We start from the raw sequence: 17,193 nt of genomic DNA, 5'->3' as shown, positions 1-17,193 counted from the left end.
CATGCATGGGGTTAAAATGGAAATCCTGCAGTTTGTACTGCCATCTGGCAATCCTTGGTGTGGCTTTTCCACAACCCTTTTGTGGTAAACAATTCCACCAATGGACTATGGTCTGTTCTAACTTTAAATACAGTACCATATACATATTTCCTGAAATGCTCAATACCCCACCAGCATGCCAGTGTTTCCTTTTCAAGTGTTGAATATTTAACCTTAGCATCTCGTAGAGGTCTAGATGCAAAAGCTATAGTAACCAATTTGACCTTCTAATTTTGGAAAACAACCATCGCATCGAGGTCAAAACATCGCGGTGCTATCGCACAGCGACTTTGACATCGCTTTGTCGCTCACATCACATGGTAGGTATGGCATGGTAGGTATGGCGGCGCGATGCCATTAACATTGCATGCAATTACAACGCATGCAATGTTAATGGCAAATTGCAGACTGTCACATGCCTACAGAAACGTGCTTTTTTTGGCAAATTGCAGACTGTCACATGCCAATACTACGCTCTGATATATATGGCTTTTTTGACACGTATCCCATGGATACCACAGGGACCCTCATAACCAGTGTTGCCTTTTAAACCCACAGAATGCTGCATTCTAGAATGTGTAGTTTCACTGCAACATTAACGCCGCAGCTTCCTACTTTTATATATGCTATATTATTACGGACCTGATCTACTTTGGTCTTCCAAGCTAGTAATTTACCAGCACCTTGACTGTATTCGAAATGTGCCAATTTACTGGCTTCCCATCTTTGTTGAACCCTCAGATTTAGAATCGAAGCCAGGCTTCCTTTCAGAATCAACAGTTGATTCTGAAGAGGATCTAAAATAGACCCTGAAGCTGTACAATTAATATCAATGTCGTATTGGATACGAACCATTTCTGCTTCAATGGAGGAAATCTTTTCGTTATATTGCTTCCTAATATAGGCAATTTTACCTGTAATAAGCCCTCTCAAGGTAGCCTTAAACGAGTCCCAGATAATTCTATTTAAAGCGGAGCCGTTGTTTAATAGAAAGAAGTTCTGAGTCTCCGACTTTAGGTATAAGATCTCCTCATCATTAGAAAGGACAGAGCGATCACAGGACCACGTACTCTGGGATTTCTTAATGCGGAGACCTAATTCCAATTCAACCACAGAATGGTCTGAAAGGTGAGACGGGAGATAATCTATTGTTTTAACAGAATCAACCAGTCTTTGACTTATTAAAATAAAGTCGATCCTTGACTTGTGATGGTATTTGAGGTTCCGAAAAAAAACTCCTTGTTGTTGTCCCGACCTTTGTCGCCAAACATCGACAAACCCATACTGCCTCATAGCGTCCAATAGGAAGGATCTAGTCTGTGGTAAATATTTTACCGTATACGAGTTTGCCAGATAATTTCGGAAAATTAAAGAAAATAGCTCAATCAAATGAGAGGCAGAGTCCGTGGTGTCTGAGTCATAAGGGCTTTAATCATGAATGATGATTCGAGCCATGGAAATCTATTCCATCAATACAAGGGTTCGGGTATGCAATGATGGCAGGAAAGATGTCAGGAAAGATGTCAACGAATTATTCACAGTACATGACATATATAGCAAAATGACACAATAACATTGAATACAGTAGGCGTGACAAGTGAAATGTATATGAAAAGAACACATGTGCGTAGCAAAAAGGCGTGTACAGGGGTGTGCACAAAGGCGTACACTGGAAACGTCACAGAAAAGTGTCACAAGTGGGTGGGTGCTTAGGAAATTCTTGCAGAGTCAGCTGAAACCTGTGGCCTGAATGCGCGCGCAGCTATTATGACGTGTGATTGACGTACATCTGGAGGAAGCTAAGGGTCTGACATTTAGCACTAGTAGAAGAGACAGAAGTCTGGCATGTCAGATCGACCTGTCCCTATAACATATCTGATATCTAGTATTTGGAGGATGTTTAATCTAGAATAAAAGGTCACTTGGGCAGAGGCTACTCTATACTGAATGTTCGTGCGTGTATAGGTGTCTGTGTGTCTACGTGCGGGGCCATGGGCCTACTCTGGTAACGGGAACTGTAAATTACTTGCACGGAGACAGGGAGACTTGCTCTGTGCTCTGCAGCCGGGGATATGGTTACCTAAATCACTAGACAGGAATGTGTTTTCGAGGAGCTGAGCTGGCTACGCTGATAACTTGAAGGTAGAATACTGTTTCTTGGCAGGCAGACCAGGCCGAGCCGGGCACCGCTCGGCAGGAAGTAAGGCAGAGGTCAGGGATGCATCTCCATGCTGCAGCTTTCAGAGGCAGAGGCAGACACGGCTTGGAAGACAGAAAATCAGGGCCTAGCTCGGCAGAGCCAGGAAGAACGTGAAAGTACACCATATAAAGACGGTGGCACGGCATACTTAGGAACTGAATTATCCATCCATTCATGGTGGATCTGATAGAGGACATGTTAACGGTGGATGCAAAAGTATTTGCGTCATCAGATTCGGTCGTGGAGGGAAATTACATGTACTTGAAACTCGTACATGGAGCCGTTGGGGTACACGTTAGGGGACACAATTGACCATAAAAATTTCAATTACCTCAAGTCTTGGACAAAATCAAAGATCGACTATCAGGAGATCTGTCCAAGACAGAATCCAACACAATATTAAAATCGCCGGCTAGTATTATGGGACCTGAAACGGAAAGTAACTGCGAGAAAACGGTTTCCAAACACGAAGGGTCATCCTGGTTTGGGCCATAATAGCCCACAATTGTAACTAGAAACCCAACCATGAGGACTGTCGCCATGGCCCATCTACCAGAAGAATCTACAGCTTGTGAAACCAACTTAGCTTTAGCTCCTTTTTTAAAAATAATCGCCACCCCCCTGGTATGAGATGTTTGTGTGGTAGAGACCGCAAAGTCGATCCATCTATTCTTCTTGGTAAGTACAATCATTTCACTATGAGTTAAATGGGTCTCCTGCAACACCACAACCTGCACATCCAAGTCATTCAGATATTGTAAAATTCTGTTGACACGGAGCTTGGTGCAGAGGAGGTTGACGTTCCAGGAGATAAGCCTAACACTACTCATCTCTCATCCGATAAGCCAAGAAGACTAAAAATACTATACCAAAAAAGTGCTGTTTTATGTTACCATTCATAACTTCCTTACAAAAATTGTGAGTATTGTGTGTATTACCATTCCTTAAACTACTATTTAGGTTATTGAGGACTTTTTTATATTTTTGCCACCCCTCTGAACCCACCCTTCCCAAAGTGTGAACCCCTCCCCCATGAAAAACCCTTGCAATATCTAACCAGAACATTGTCCAGTAGATAGTGCCCCACCGATTGACTCCCGGCAAGAAAGATCACCCGCCTTCTTTTCAAATGACAAATGAAGAGTGAGAAAATTCAAGGGAAAGAGAAGAATAACTAAGACTGTAATCATATTAAGCAATGCACTTAAGTAGAAAAAAACTACATCAACATCTAGAAAGTAGAGAAGTAAATGGGAAGTCTCCTTAAGTACATAAGGTGGATTATAGGTGCATGAAGTTATACCTTACGAGCCCCCTTGCCCAATTCCATTAGTAGCTCATCGGCTGCTTGTACAGACCTGATGTTAAACATCTTATTGTTGTACATTACTTTAAGGGCTGCCGGAAACATGAGCTGAGCTGTTGCACCTAATTTTCTAAAGGCATCCAGGCACCTCCCAAATTCCCATTGCTTTTCAAGTGTAACTCTAGAAAGTTCTGATCTTATCAAAAAAGTAAAACCTTTCCCAGCCAAAGACTTCTGTTTCAAAGCCATATTTAGAATACGCTCTTTTAAAAGGTAAGTGTGAAAATTAACTAAGATTTTACGAGGTTTGGGCCTCTGGGGGTTCAATTTAAAGGGATCCCTGTGAATCCTCTGAATGTCAGCCGACAATTCTTCGAACGTATGCTCTAAGCTCAGGGATTCCTTCAGTAGAGTCACAATGTATTGTTTAATATCTGACCCTTCAGATCCTTCAGGAACATTAAGGATACAAATGTTCCCCCGTCTTGCATTGTTTTCAAGAGTCCCCATCCTCTCGCTAAGAGCCAAATCTTCCCTTGTAAGTTTCTGAATGTCCACTTTCGCTTGTTCCAAATAATTTGAGTGCAAACCTACCGTCTCCTCCTGGACTCTGGTTCTTATAGTGAGCCCTTCAATTTTATTATCAAGCGTTTCACAGTAATTTCTAAACCCTGTTTGATTAGCAGATGATTCAGCGAATCCCTTTCTTATCTCCACGGTAAGGGCCGAAAACATCTCAAAAAAGGAGGCAGCCGTCATCAGAGAAGAAGAAGAAGAGACCAGTAATGAGTTAGGATCAAGTAGAGCAGGAGTAGAAGAAGTTTCTAAATCTACACCCCCAGATGCGCCTCTTAGTTCAGGAAAATGTATCTCTTCGGCCTCCTCGGGCAACTCTGTAGTTGGGATTAGGGGTAAACTCTGCGCTATCACAGATGAAGATTGTAGCAGAGATTGCGCAGGCTGCACAGGCTGTGGTTCTCTCCCCAAGTCGTGTAGACCCTGAGAGTCCTCTGCTGGGCCCATAGATACAACATTTTCAATAATTTGACTAGAGCTCTTCTCAGCTGCATCTCTCACCTCCTGCGGTGTTGTAGCTACTGGCACGAATTGTTGGCTAGGAGAGGAGGAACGGGCCTCTGGGACCGATGCCATATCAGTATCGTCGATCTCTTCAGAAAGATGTAAGATCTGAGGAACGACCTTGAAATAGGAGCGAAGTGAAGGAGTAATTCTCGAGCCTGTGGGGAGCACTGTTTTAGAATCTTTAGAATTAACCTTAGTTTTACTCTACACGTTAGTGTATTTAGACTTAAGTTCTGTATTCAAAAAGGAAGAAGATTTTATCTTTGTTGGTGTATTGACCCCTTTTCTGACCTCTGCACTCCCCTCCGGGACCCGGCCTTGTTTACTCCAGTTTTCTTTTTTTGTCCTCGACCTCGTTTAAGCCCCCCTCTGGGTGTATTAGGTGAGGTATTAGAGGTCTTTGAAGTATTAGGAGTGTTTATGGTAGGAGAAGTCTGTAATATATCCTTAGCAGGGGGAGTGCAATCTAGGGGAGTAGGTTTAGTTACTGTTTGGTACAGATCTGTAAGATTCCCATCACCAGCTTCTTGTGCCAAGGACCCCTCCACTGCAGCAAATAAACCAGGACGCTGTAGCTGATGTTGCTGATCTTGTAATCCCTCCTTGCAGCAGGGAGCTACGATTGTGTACGGAACATTCCCCGCATTTGCTAACCCCTGAGGTGAGAACAAGCTTCTTACCTTCCTGCCTCTCCTTAGCTCCAGCGCGGCTGAGCAGATCCTCGGGCTGGGTTCAGGGACGACCCGAGACTCCCAGGAGAGGGAAAGGAAAGGGTCAAGTACCAGCTCTCTGTGCGAGTCGGCAAAACTTTTAATGGGCCGAATTTCCTCAGTGCTGCAAGTGCCCTGAAGTTGCCAGTCGCCCGAGAACCACTTGCCGGCGCCACAGAGCATGACACAGGACCCCCCCCGCTACACCCGCTACCTTCAAGCTCCGGTCGGCGTCCTCCGTCTCCTTCTCCGTCCCTGTCTCCGTTGATACCCTGGCACAAGATCCATGGACAAAGAGAGAGGACTCCGCAAAAAAGCCCGATCCACAGAGAGGTATACCGCATCCCGCGCGGTGAATACAGCTCGGTAAAAAACAAGTTTTCAGGCAAATTTCACTTTACTCCGAAGGTGTACAGGAGGCTATCGTATTTTAGGCAGCTGAATCCATGCTTGGATACTCTTACTACATGGCGGGAAGCGATCCTACCGGGAGTTCATTCCGGAGCACTGCAGCTATCTAGCTTGCTGCCGCCATGTTTTTCGCCTCTTTCCCAGATGAGGAAATTAGGAGGGTTTTTAGGGAATTCTTCCAAGATATTTATCAAGAAGATAAGGTAATTACAGCTGAGGCTATCAAGAGCTGGTTGAGTAACATCACTTTACCCTTCTTTTCCTTTGAACAGTCGCAATATTTGGACAGTCCCATTACAGAGGATGAGGTGAGATCAGCCATTAGGAAGGGTAAGAGGGGGAAGGCGTCCGGACCAGATGGGTTGCCAGCTGAGTTATATAAACTCCTGGAGTTAGAAATCGTTCCCTTCCTCACTATTCTGTTCAATCAAATCCTTTTAGAAGGAATGCTTCCTCCTGTATCATGGGATAATGCCTCTATAATCCTTATTTTAAAACTGGGTAAACCTAAGGAGGCCTGTGGATCGTATAGGCCGAACTCAATTTTGAATGTGGACTATAAAATCTTCACCACAGTTCTATCTACTAGATTAGCCTCTATTGTGCCCTCTGTTCTTTATTCGGATCAGAAGGGATTCCTGAAAGGGAGACAACTTTATGAACTAACTTATGATTTAATTGGCGCCATTGATATGGCAATAACCGCCAATCTGCCATTGGCCGCCCTCACGCTGGATGCAACCAAGGCTTTTGACAGGGTCAATGGGGTGTACCTGTCGGAGGCCTTGGCCAAGTTTAGTGTGGGGGAGACGTTCCGTAGGGTGATAGACCTGTTATACAATAATTCATCTGCATGCCTCCTTGTTAATGGTGACCTTTCGAACCCTTTTTCCATCTCTAGGGGAACCCGGCAGGGATGCCCCCTCTCTCCCTTGCTTTTTGCTTTTTACATTGAGCCCTTTGCGCAACATCTAAGGGAGGAGGTGACCATCAAACCTTTTTCCTATCAAGGTTGGATGAGGAAGGTAGCATTATATGCTGATGACGTGCTTATTTTAACATCAGAGGTCACCACTGCACTCCCGGCTATCTTGAAATTGGCCAATGCCTTCGGACAAGTGTCGGGATATGAGATTAATGCAGCGAAGACTGAAATGCTGGTATGGAATGATGAGGACTCCGTAACAGAACTTCAAGCAGGCATTTCAATGCGATACCTAGGCTTGACGATAGTGAAGGACATTAATAAACTTGTCCAAGTCAACTTATCAACTGTCGTCAAAGATTGTCGTAAGCTTCTCCAATCATGGTCACATCTGCCCCTTTCATTACTAGGCAGAGCCAATCTCATTAAAATGTCGATCCTGCCTAAAATTTCTTTTTTATTTAATACCATTCCTTTATACTTTGATCAAACTATTTTAGCCAAGTTCCAGTCCAACATCTCATCCTTTATCTGGAATAACCATCTTCCACGGATCGCCTGGAAAAAACTAAGACGGCGACGGGATAAAGGCGGCCTGGCGGCTCCAGACCTAAAGATCTATGCCTGGGCCTTTCAATTATCCCACTCGCGAATGCTGTTGAAATGTCCCTTAGCCTCTGGGGTGGGTCCTATGTTTGCAGCTATGTTGGATGGGGAAAGAATTAATCGTTCGGGTTTTCTTTTTAAATTTGGCAATTATAAGTTTTAAAAAAAAGTTAAACTGAAAACTCTACAAGGTCTTGCCAGAACTTGGTCTGAAGTCATGAAATCTATAAAACTAAATTACTTTTGTGAAAAAACTCCTCTGTGGGGGTTGCCTGAAAATCCAGAAGACAGTCTAGCTATCCCTTTGAGAGGGGCAGGCCTGGAAGTTTGGGGGGACCTTTTTTATGAGCGGGATTTACTCTCGTGGGAACATCTGCAAGCTAAGGTTGGCCCCAATCTTTCACAATTGAAATACTTACAGATTCTTAGCTGGACTCTAGCCTATAAAACCTCTCCCGCTAACAGGAATAAATTCAAACTTGGAGGGCACAGCCCATTGGTGTCTGATTTAGTAAACCTGGGTCCAGTTAAAAAAGAAGTGTACAAGTGGTATAATCTCATTCTGGAGGAGTCGGATGGGGACTTTGTTCTGCCGGAGTCGTTATGGGGATCTGTTTTGATGGACAAGAATCTACACGATCTTTGGATGACTTCTTTTGAACTTCTGTGGAGCATTGTCAAACCTTCCTGGCTACGCAGAAATCATATTTTTACCCTGCATAGGGCATACTACTCCCCTCTCAGGTTATCTAAATTTTCAGGAGGAGAGTCAGTGTCTTGCGCTAAATGCGGGTTGATTGCTGCATCAGATACACATATGTTTTTTGAATGCCCTCAGTTAGCCACTTTTTGGGAGGATATCAGTAATTCCCTCACAGGGTCATTGGGAATACTTGTCACTATAGATCTGCCCCTAGTGGTATTTGGTGTTCTAGAAGGCGTACAAAGTCCAGCTAGGTGCCTAGTTTTTTATGCAATCCTGCTTGCAAGAAGGGTGATCTGCAGGAAATGGAAAGACTCTTCACCTCCTACCTTTAGAGATTGGCAAACTTCAGTCTTGCAGACCTCATGTACTGATCTGGCTAGATCTGGTAATCAGAGTAAAAGGGCGTTCTGGTATTTAGTATCTTGGCTTCATTGATTCATCCGGGGTTTTTTTTCCCCCCCCGGGTCCAATGATTGATCACCTATGGTGCTTCTAAAGCTTGCACTTGTGGAACAGCCGTTATCCGGTTCATGCCTGGCCCCAATTGGCTGCCAAACTACCCCAAGGTTTGCCTCAGATTGGTAAATCATGGACTATGTGCCTTCTTGGAATACAGTTGACAGTTGAGGGATAGATGGCCCCCACTAGATTTGTGTCCCTTCCAGTTTTTCAGATAAACTGAGACAGCTGCTCTCTGTAAATTCCTTTCGGTACTTTGTCTACATGGTGGTTATGAGGACAAAAAAAAAAAAACATTAACGCCGCAGCTTAAAAATTCCAGCCTTGAAAGTGTTGTTGGCTGCACAGTCAGGCTTTTGTTGCAGACAAAAAAGAAATGCATAAAAGAGTGGATTTACTCACCGCATGTAGGGTAAGCTACCATCAGCAGGTCGTCTGCCCTGAGCTGGAAAGCCTCTAGCGCCTGGAAGGTCTCCGGACTGCACAGGGAGCTGGAGTACAGCACCCCATTATGGGTAAACATCAGCTCCTCCGGGGCCCTGTCATTGGCTAAGGTCGAGAGCTTTTCGTTTATTTCTACAAATCTCTTTGCCATCTCGGTGCAGACTGAGTGAGGCACTGTGCCAAGGAGGGGAGGGCTTCGAGGCGCTGTGCCGAGGAGGGCTTCGAGGCGCTGTGCAGAGGAGGGCTGCGAGGCGCTGTGCGAGGAGGTCTTCGAGGCGCTGTGCCTGTGAGTGCCGAGAGGCTGAGGCTGGGCCAGGAGAGCTTTGTCGAACTCTAACCCCTGCCACAAACTAAGCTCCTTCTGCCCTTCACACAAAGGTTACAACATCTTTTATGTGAGAGGAGCCCATGAGGCGTGAGTGGGAGGGTTTCTCTGTTAACCCGGGGAGGGAGGGAATGCTGGAAGAAACTGTGAGAGGCCGGGTGAAGAGCACCTTGAGTAACAGCTGCTGGCGCTGTGCCAGCTATTATGACCTCATCTGAGCCTTGCTTTTTAGTTTAAAGGATGTTTAATTCTACTGGGACACACATGGTTAGGGCTAAAAACAAAGGTACATTCTGCTTCCATTTTGAGGGTTCACTCACATCATGCATCAAAACAAGCATTTGGAAAGGTGATTATTTTTGTATGTTGTGCAGTGTAAAGTGTCATACCAAGCTTCACAGCGCTACAGAGGTACAACATGGACAGTGGCAGCGCCGTCCTCCCTGACACACAGAATACATGAAGGAGGGAGTTCACAGGGTTCACTCACACACAAGACAAGTGCAACACAGGCAGCTGACACACCAAGGAGAGAGTGTGAGGCGTCAGGGGAGTGTGAAGCTGAGGCATCAGGGGAGTGTGAGGCGTCAGGGCATTGTGAGGCTGAGGCGTCAGGGGAGTGTGAGGCTGAGGCATCAGGGGAGTGTGAGGCTGATGCGTCAGAGGAGTGTGAGGTGTCAGGAGAGTTTGAGGCTGAGGCATCAGGGGAGAGTGAGGCATCCGAGGAGGGTGAGGCTGAGGCATCAGGGAGTGTGAGGCTGATGCGTCAGAGGAGTGTGAGGTGTCAGGAGAGTGTGAGGTTGAGGCGTCAGGGGAGAGTGAGGCATCAGGGGAGTGTGAGGCTGAGGCATCAGGGGAGTGTGAGGCGTCAGGGGAGTGTGAGGCTGAGGCGTCAGGGAAGTGTGAGGCATCAGGGGAGTGTGAGGCTGAGGCGTCAGGAGAGTGTGAGGTGTCAGGGCAGTGTGAGGCTGAGGTGTCAGGGGAGTGTGAGGCTGAGGCATCAGGGGAGTGTGAGGCTGAAGCGTCAGAGGAGTGTGAGGTGTCAGGAGAGTGTGAGGCTGAGGTGTCAGGGGAGTGTGAGGCTGAGGCATCAGGGGAGTGTGAGGCTGAAGCGTCAGAGGAGTGTGAGGTGTCAGGAGAGTGTGAGGCTGAGGCGTCAGGGGAGAGTGAGACATCAGGGGAGTGTGAGGCTGAGGCGTCAGGGGAGTGTGAGGCTGAGGCGTCAGGGGAGAGTGAGGCATCAGGGGAAGGCATTCATTTGTGTTGGAACTGTTTTTTTTTCTAAAGTTTGCCAGGCTGAGGGCAGATCACTCTACCCCTCCGCCATGCTCATGCATCTCCATGCTCCTTGTTATAGCATCCGTCCCCTGCTCTTGTCCTCCCATCACTGCCCCACTGTTGCACTCCTTGGTCCCTCTGCTCCGACCCTGCATGCACTGGTTGTACCCCTCATGTTCTCCTCCCTGACCTTGGAAAGCAGCTGCTCTCCGCCCTCTTCTCCCAGCACAGGAACAGCACCCCTCCTGTGTTGTGCTCTCTCTGAACCTTTTGGTGCGTGTTTCCAGCATTTATCATTTCACCCCAGATAGCCCTATGGCTGGACAAGAATGGGACTGGGGAAAATGAGGAATGAGGAAAAGAAGAATAAAATTATGGTGGCGAAGAATTTGGGGAAAATGTTGAACGGACAAGGTGCAAGGTAGAAAGGCAAAAAAAACAGTTACAAGCAAACCAGTGAGGTCAACAAAATAAAGGCTCAAGCAGGCTTGACTAAATTAAAGCGGTGTATCCATTTTAGGTGTTAATGTAAACCCATGTCACATACAAACCAGCCAGATTGCCTCTGCAGCTTTTGTTCATAATCAAAACAGCCTCTCAGTGACATGTGAAAGTATGATTTTGTTTTTCTTTTAAATGACTAAACTATCAGAATAAATTTAAATGATGCAAGAAACAGAGAGGCTGTTTTGATTATTTACAAAAGTTGAGTACATATTTCTTGCATAATTTAAATTTACTCTGCTTATTTAGCCTTCTAAAAGAAAAAGAAAATCATACTTTCACATCACAGGGAAAGGCATGTTCCTACTTCTCTGCAAACAATGCTCTGTAATTTGCATGCATGATCCAAAGATGTGACTATCTGGGACAGCTGTAGGGCACAAACATCGCGTTGTTATGTCGCGCGATGTAATGTCGGCGATGTAACACGTGATCCAATTAAAAGGTCGCATTAGCGGCGCAACAACGCGCGATGTTTAAATTGCCGATGTCATCGCCGTTGCGATTTAAAAGCCGCAATGTAAATGCGCGCGATATCTATGTCCGCGATATCGCGTCATACAACCGGGCTTCTGATTTTGCATCAAGACTGCACCAATGCCAATAATACTGCCATCGGTTATGATGACTGAATTACAACGCGTGTCAATTGTTCCTAATGCAGAAGTTGATGATAATTCTTTATTAAGATTTGAAAATTCAGTAGCACAATTTACACACCAAACAAATTTTTGATTTTTTTTCATTACATTTCTCATATTATTGTTCTTGTCTGAAAATAGGGGAATGAATTTGGTGTAATATTCAGCCAGACCCAAAAAGGATCTGAGCTGATCTTTAGTTTGGGGCTCAGGAGCTTCACTGGTGACGAGGATGGGATATGAGTCATGTAGAACCCTCGCCCATGGTTCTACATGTCACCATTGGCCAGGATGCCACACCTTCCTACTTCCAAGTTGGGCACTCCTTTCTGGTGTTACTTATTCTGCATGAAACCGTTCTTTTAGCAGCCTGGCCTGACTGTTTCCTTTGAAAGTGTCTGTAGGAAAGTAGGATTTGCTTCTTATGTTTACCCCTACTTTTTGCTTTTTGCACCCGCTGTTTTGCCTAGTCTGGCAGGGATCCTGCTATTCAGAACCCCAGCATATATGCTTTCTCCCTTAAATTGATATTATGTACTTTGGTACAACTCCAGATTGGATACTGGGGTACCCTTATCAGTCCCTAGTATATGGTACCCATGTGCCCAGGGCATAGGTACCACAGGGGCCACCAATTAGCTGAAGCATGTATTATGCCACCCATGAGAGGCTATGCAAAATGGAACCTCAGTTCTGCTACTGCAGCCTGTGTAACCTGGTGCTTGCACCACTTACGAGTGATATAGGTGCACTATATCTATATATATCACTACACTTAAAACTTTATAAGTCACCCCTATCGCAGACCCTAACAATCCTGAAGGCAGGGTGCTGGGTGTTACATGAGAGGGTGCTCTTGGATGAGCAAGGTCCCTCTGCAGTCTTCGGAGACCATTCTCCTGGGCTGTGCATGATACTTCCAGACATATAGGTAGAGGTGCATTAAACCTCACGGTAAATGCTATCTTGAAAACAACCGCAATGAAGTATGTCATATTTGGTGTCAAACACCTTGGAATCATACCTCCACTCCAGTAACTGGTGTGGGAGGTATGATTCCTCCCTTCAGAATCGAGGTTCTGGGGGTACCTAAGTCTACCGGTACCAACGTTATTGAGCAGCACAAAATGGATGCTGCCAGCCACAGACACGAGTCTGCCCTCCTGCTGCTGAGCCAAGCTCGAGCAGGGGAAGGCAGCACAAAAGGAATCCTTTCCTGGGGAGGTGTGACCACCTCCCAGACATGATTTAGTGTATTGGGGCTGGGTGGGTGCACTGTCTCAATGCCAAAAAGTCTTGCTCCGGGGCACATTTTGTGTTCCTGTGCATAGTCCAGCTCAAACAAGTCCTTGAAGCTATTTCCTCCTACTCTGGCGTGAAGCTGGACAAAGGACATGGGAGTAGCCTCCCCCTGTCCTGTCCCTCCCCCGGGAGGGTCCCTAGAATCTATCCAACACTTTCCCGTGGGTATAAAATGGGTTACCTGGCTACAGGACATTAGATTTTACATGGACAGGATTCTGCAAGAAGATACCACTACACTTTGACCGTCTGGACACGCTGGAATTTGCTGGACCTCCATTGGGCTCGACTTTGTCTTCCCTAGCCGATCCCATTCTGGCCACTGTCCCTGTCCCTGATCCGTGCAGGACCCTGTGGACATCCAAGACAACAGATGAATTTCCCTTGGGGTGAAGGAGTCACTCCTCTGCAAATGCAGGCACCGTAACGCATCTGGCTGGTTTGCTGATCCTGAGCTCCTGCACACTCCAAAGGCTCCAGCAACACAGGAGGTAATTTTCTGAAGGTCAAGCTGTCTCTTGCTGAGTTTGAGGCAGATAACCCTTGTGGGGACTGTATAACCCATAACCCTGTGCACCACGTCCCTTTGCAACTGCACATGCTTGTTGTCATACAACATTTTTGTGCATTGGGCTATTTGTAGCCCTGACCCCAGCGCATTTTTTCGGAGAAGGAATCTGGCATCCTCGCAGTATGTGCCCTGCTAGCTGGTATCCTGTGAAACCGCCTGAGGTCTCCTCGTGACTCCCGTGCCTTTGGCTCCACTTGAGGGTCAACTTTGCTTTACTTGGGCTCCCTTGGTTGCTCAAGGCCTGCCCTGACTCACCTGGCTGTGGTGAGTCTCCTGGTTCTTTCTGGGCCAGATCGACACCGAATTTGACCATCTTTGCCGCTGCCAAGGCTTGCTGGTGCTCCTGTTAGACACCGACCCCTCAGCGGTTGAGATTCTTAATGGGACAGCTCACCTTTGGCTCCTGGTCATCCTAGACGTCCCTGGGTCCTTGCAGCTGAAGAGTTAAGATCACCGTCTACACACCTGAAGCACCGACATCAGTGGGCATTCGTCTACCGAGCCCCTGGTCACTCCAAAGTGACCCAGAATCTGTCCCCTCTGCTTTCATGTTCTTCTCATCTAGAATCTACATTTGGATTCCACCGGACACTTTTCTTACTTCTAGCAGCAACATTTCTTTATCGACATCCATAGAGAACGACAAGGGTTTCACACGCCACTTCATGCCTATGCACCCGGCTCCTCTGCGATAGGTAACTCTGGTACAAAGGTATCCACGGGTGGCTCTCCAAACTCCTAAATTTCAAGGGTTGTCTTCGTAATCTACTGAGAAGGGTCCTTAATCTCTAATTTTCTAACCGCGACTTTCCCATTGAATTGTACGGAGCATGCCGTCATGTTCTCACTCTGAACCCGTCCTCCATGGGGTCCCTACTCATTCACCTTGGGGTCCCAGCAATTCTACACCTTCTAGAACAGTTCTAGTTCCAAGTAGTGGTTCTCATACCACTTACTTAGTATATGGTTTGGTCTCCACTGGGGCCCACTGTATATTGTGCTACTTACATTTGATTCTTTGGAACTGTATTATTTGATTTGTTTTCTACCTCATGTAGAGGATACTCGAGAGTGTTATAGATAATAAATACATATTTTTATAACTACTGTGTGGTTTCCCTTTCATTTGACCAATACTATAAGGTTGTATTCTGGTAAGACAAGGTGCTTCACATTCCTTCAAGATTTAACCTGAAGGCTGCTCTCCATAGCTACCACTAGGATAGCTTTCACTAAAGGTTATCTTTGACCTAATCACCATAAGGGCTGTTGGACTGGTACTAGGTGTCCACTTTAATTAGTGAACAGCTGTAGGAAGGTGGATACCTGACTATGGTTACCTCAGATTTGTTTGCCTAGTGTTTAGCTGGTTTTCAACTTAGTTGGCCTGGGATCCTGCTATTCAGGGTCCCAGGCTATCTGATCTCTCTGTAAAATGGACTCCATGTACCTTAGGTACATCTCCAATTGGGATTTGGTTCACCTTATGAGCCCCTGTACAGTGTACTATAGGTACCCAGGGCATAGGTGCCTCCAAGGCCTACCAGGGGCTGCAGCATATCTTTTGCCACCCCTGGCTGGCCATCAAAACTGACTCAACTGGCTGATCACTCAGCTGGGGCAAGGTGGTGTAATCACCCCTTGCTTAAATATAGTATACCTATGTCTAAACCTATATCTGGACACATATGCATATGCACCTATAAGTCACTCCTATGGCAGGCCTTAACAATTCTGCAGGCAGAGTGCTTAGTTTTATGTGAGATGGTGCTCTAGCATGAGCTGAGCCTGTCTGCAGCTTTCAGAACCATGTCCTTATAGCTGTTCTAGGATATTGCCATACCATATACTCTTAAGTGCATTATGAACCTCGCTGTTAAATGCTAACTATGGTTTGGCTTTATCAAAACATGTCGTGTAAGGTGTCATACGCTTTGGAATACTACCCCCTCGCCAGTCCTGGTGACGGGGGTAGCTTTCCACCCTTCTAGAGGGAGAAGACATGTTACTTTCCTTAAACGCGGTTAAATCTAACCAGAGCCTCAGCATCACAAAATGGATGCTGCTGCCACAGACACAAGTCTGGCCTCCTGCTGCTGACCGAAACTCCGGCAGGGGAGGCCTGGACAAAAGGTTTCCTGTCACAGGGAGGTGTTACACCACCCCAGAGAGGAGATAGTGGATTGGGGGAGGGAGGGCTGAATGAAACTAGACACTGCCTGGGGCACACAAGGTGTCCCATGCAAAGCCCAGATCAAACCGTTCCTAGGGCTCTCCAGCCCCATCTCTGGTGCGAAACTGGACAAAAGGAAAGGGGTGTAACCACCCCCTTCCTGGGTCCCATCCATAGGAGGGACCTAGCAGGAGATCCAGCCCCTTGATTAGGAATAAAGGTAGGAGCTAAGCCCTTAGACATTAGATCATCCTGACTGAAACTTTGATACGAAACTCTGGACCCTTCAACATCCTACTCGACGTAGAAGACTGAAGAATCTCCCTTGTGGTCAAGGAGTGACCACCCTGCACAAGCAGGCACCATCAGTGCTCAAAGGTTTTCTTTGTTGTTGCTCCCGCCGGAGCTCGAACAACAGAGACCAACAAGAACTGGACTTCCCGACTTCCAACGGCCCGATTCACAGTCCCAGCAAAGCTGAGACCCGTGGACGCGACAAGAGTCGTGGGAGTGGCCATCTTGGAAAGCCAGCGAACTGCTTCCTGTGCAGCTCTTGAGGCACCCTCGAAGCTGTGCATTGGGGATTGAGAAGCCCCATCCCTGAGCATCTTTTGCACCAAAGATCACCTCTCCACACTCATCGAGTGCTGTGTAGGGCCCTTTTGCATTTTCCTGCTCAACGCATCTGTCCGGTCGCTTGCCCGTTGGCTAGTGGCCTCTATGACAACGAACTTCCTAATTTACAATGCTGGTCTGGTTGCTCCAGACTGGCCCTTACTCCCCTGAAAAGGAGCAGCCCATAAGACCTTCCCGGTCTCATCCAGAAGCCATCTTCGATTCCTGCATGGGTTGCATTTGCCAAGGCCTTTTGACTCCTATTTGAGAACTGACACCGCCGACAGCAAGAGCCTTTGTGGGACAGTCCGTGTCTACCTCCTGGTTGTCATCGACACCTCCTGATCCACGAAGCAGCGGAGACAAGCTTCACGACATCGCCTGATCGCAACCCGACATCGCCTGGTTCCTTCCTGGTTCCTTCCTGGTCACTGGCTAGTTACCCAGACTCTGTCCCCTCTGCTTTCAGGTACTCTCCATCTTCGATTCACCCTTGGATCCAACCGGACTCTTCTCTCCTGGTCGCCTGCAGCATCTTTACCTCCAGGCTCCATAGAACTCCATGAAGAAACCTGACTCACTTTGACACCTATGCACCCAGTTCCTGTGGGTGAGGTAACGCGAGTACTCCGGTGCTCCTGTAGTGATTTACACCTCTAGTGTGCTAGTTTTAAGTGGTTAAGTTCTAGTCCAGTTGGAAGACTCCCAAAACAGTAACTTTCTAACTTTTACGCACCATTGACTTGTATGGTAAACGCGGTTGCCTATAGACACTGCACCCGCATCCTGTGGGCCTTCTATGTCCTAACCTTTGTTAGTCCAGTGTAGCCCTAGCGATTCTCAAGGCCCTAGGCCTTACCATTGTTCATGACGTGGTTCTTATACCACTATTTTA

This window comes from Lissotriton vulgaris, chromosome 2_1 (genome assembly GCF_964263255.1).
Source record: "Lissotriton vulgaris chromosome 2_1, aLisVul1.2, whole genome shotgun sequence".
NCBI classification, from domain to species: Eukaryota; Metazoa; Chordata; class Amphibia; order Caudata; family Salamandridae; genus Lissotriton; species Lissotriton vulgaris.
Note: the sequence above shows the minus strand (reverse complement) of the source record.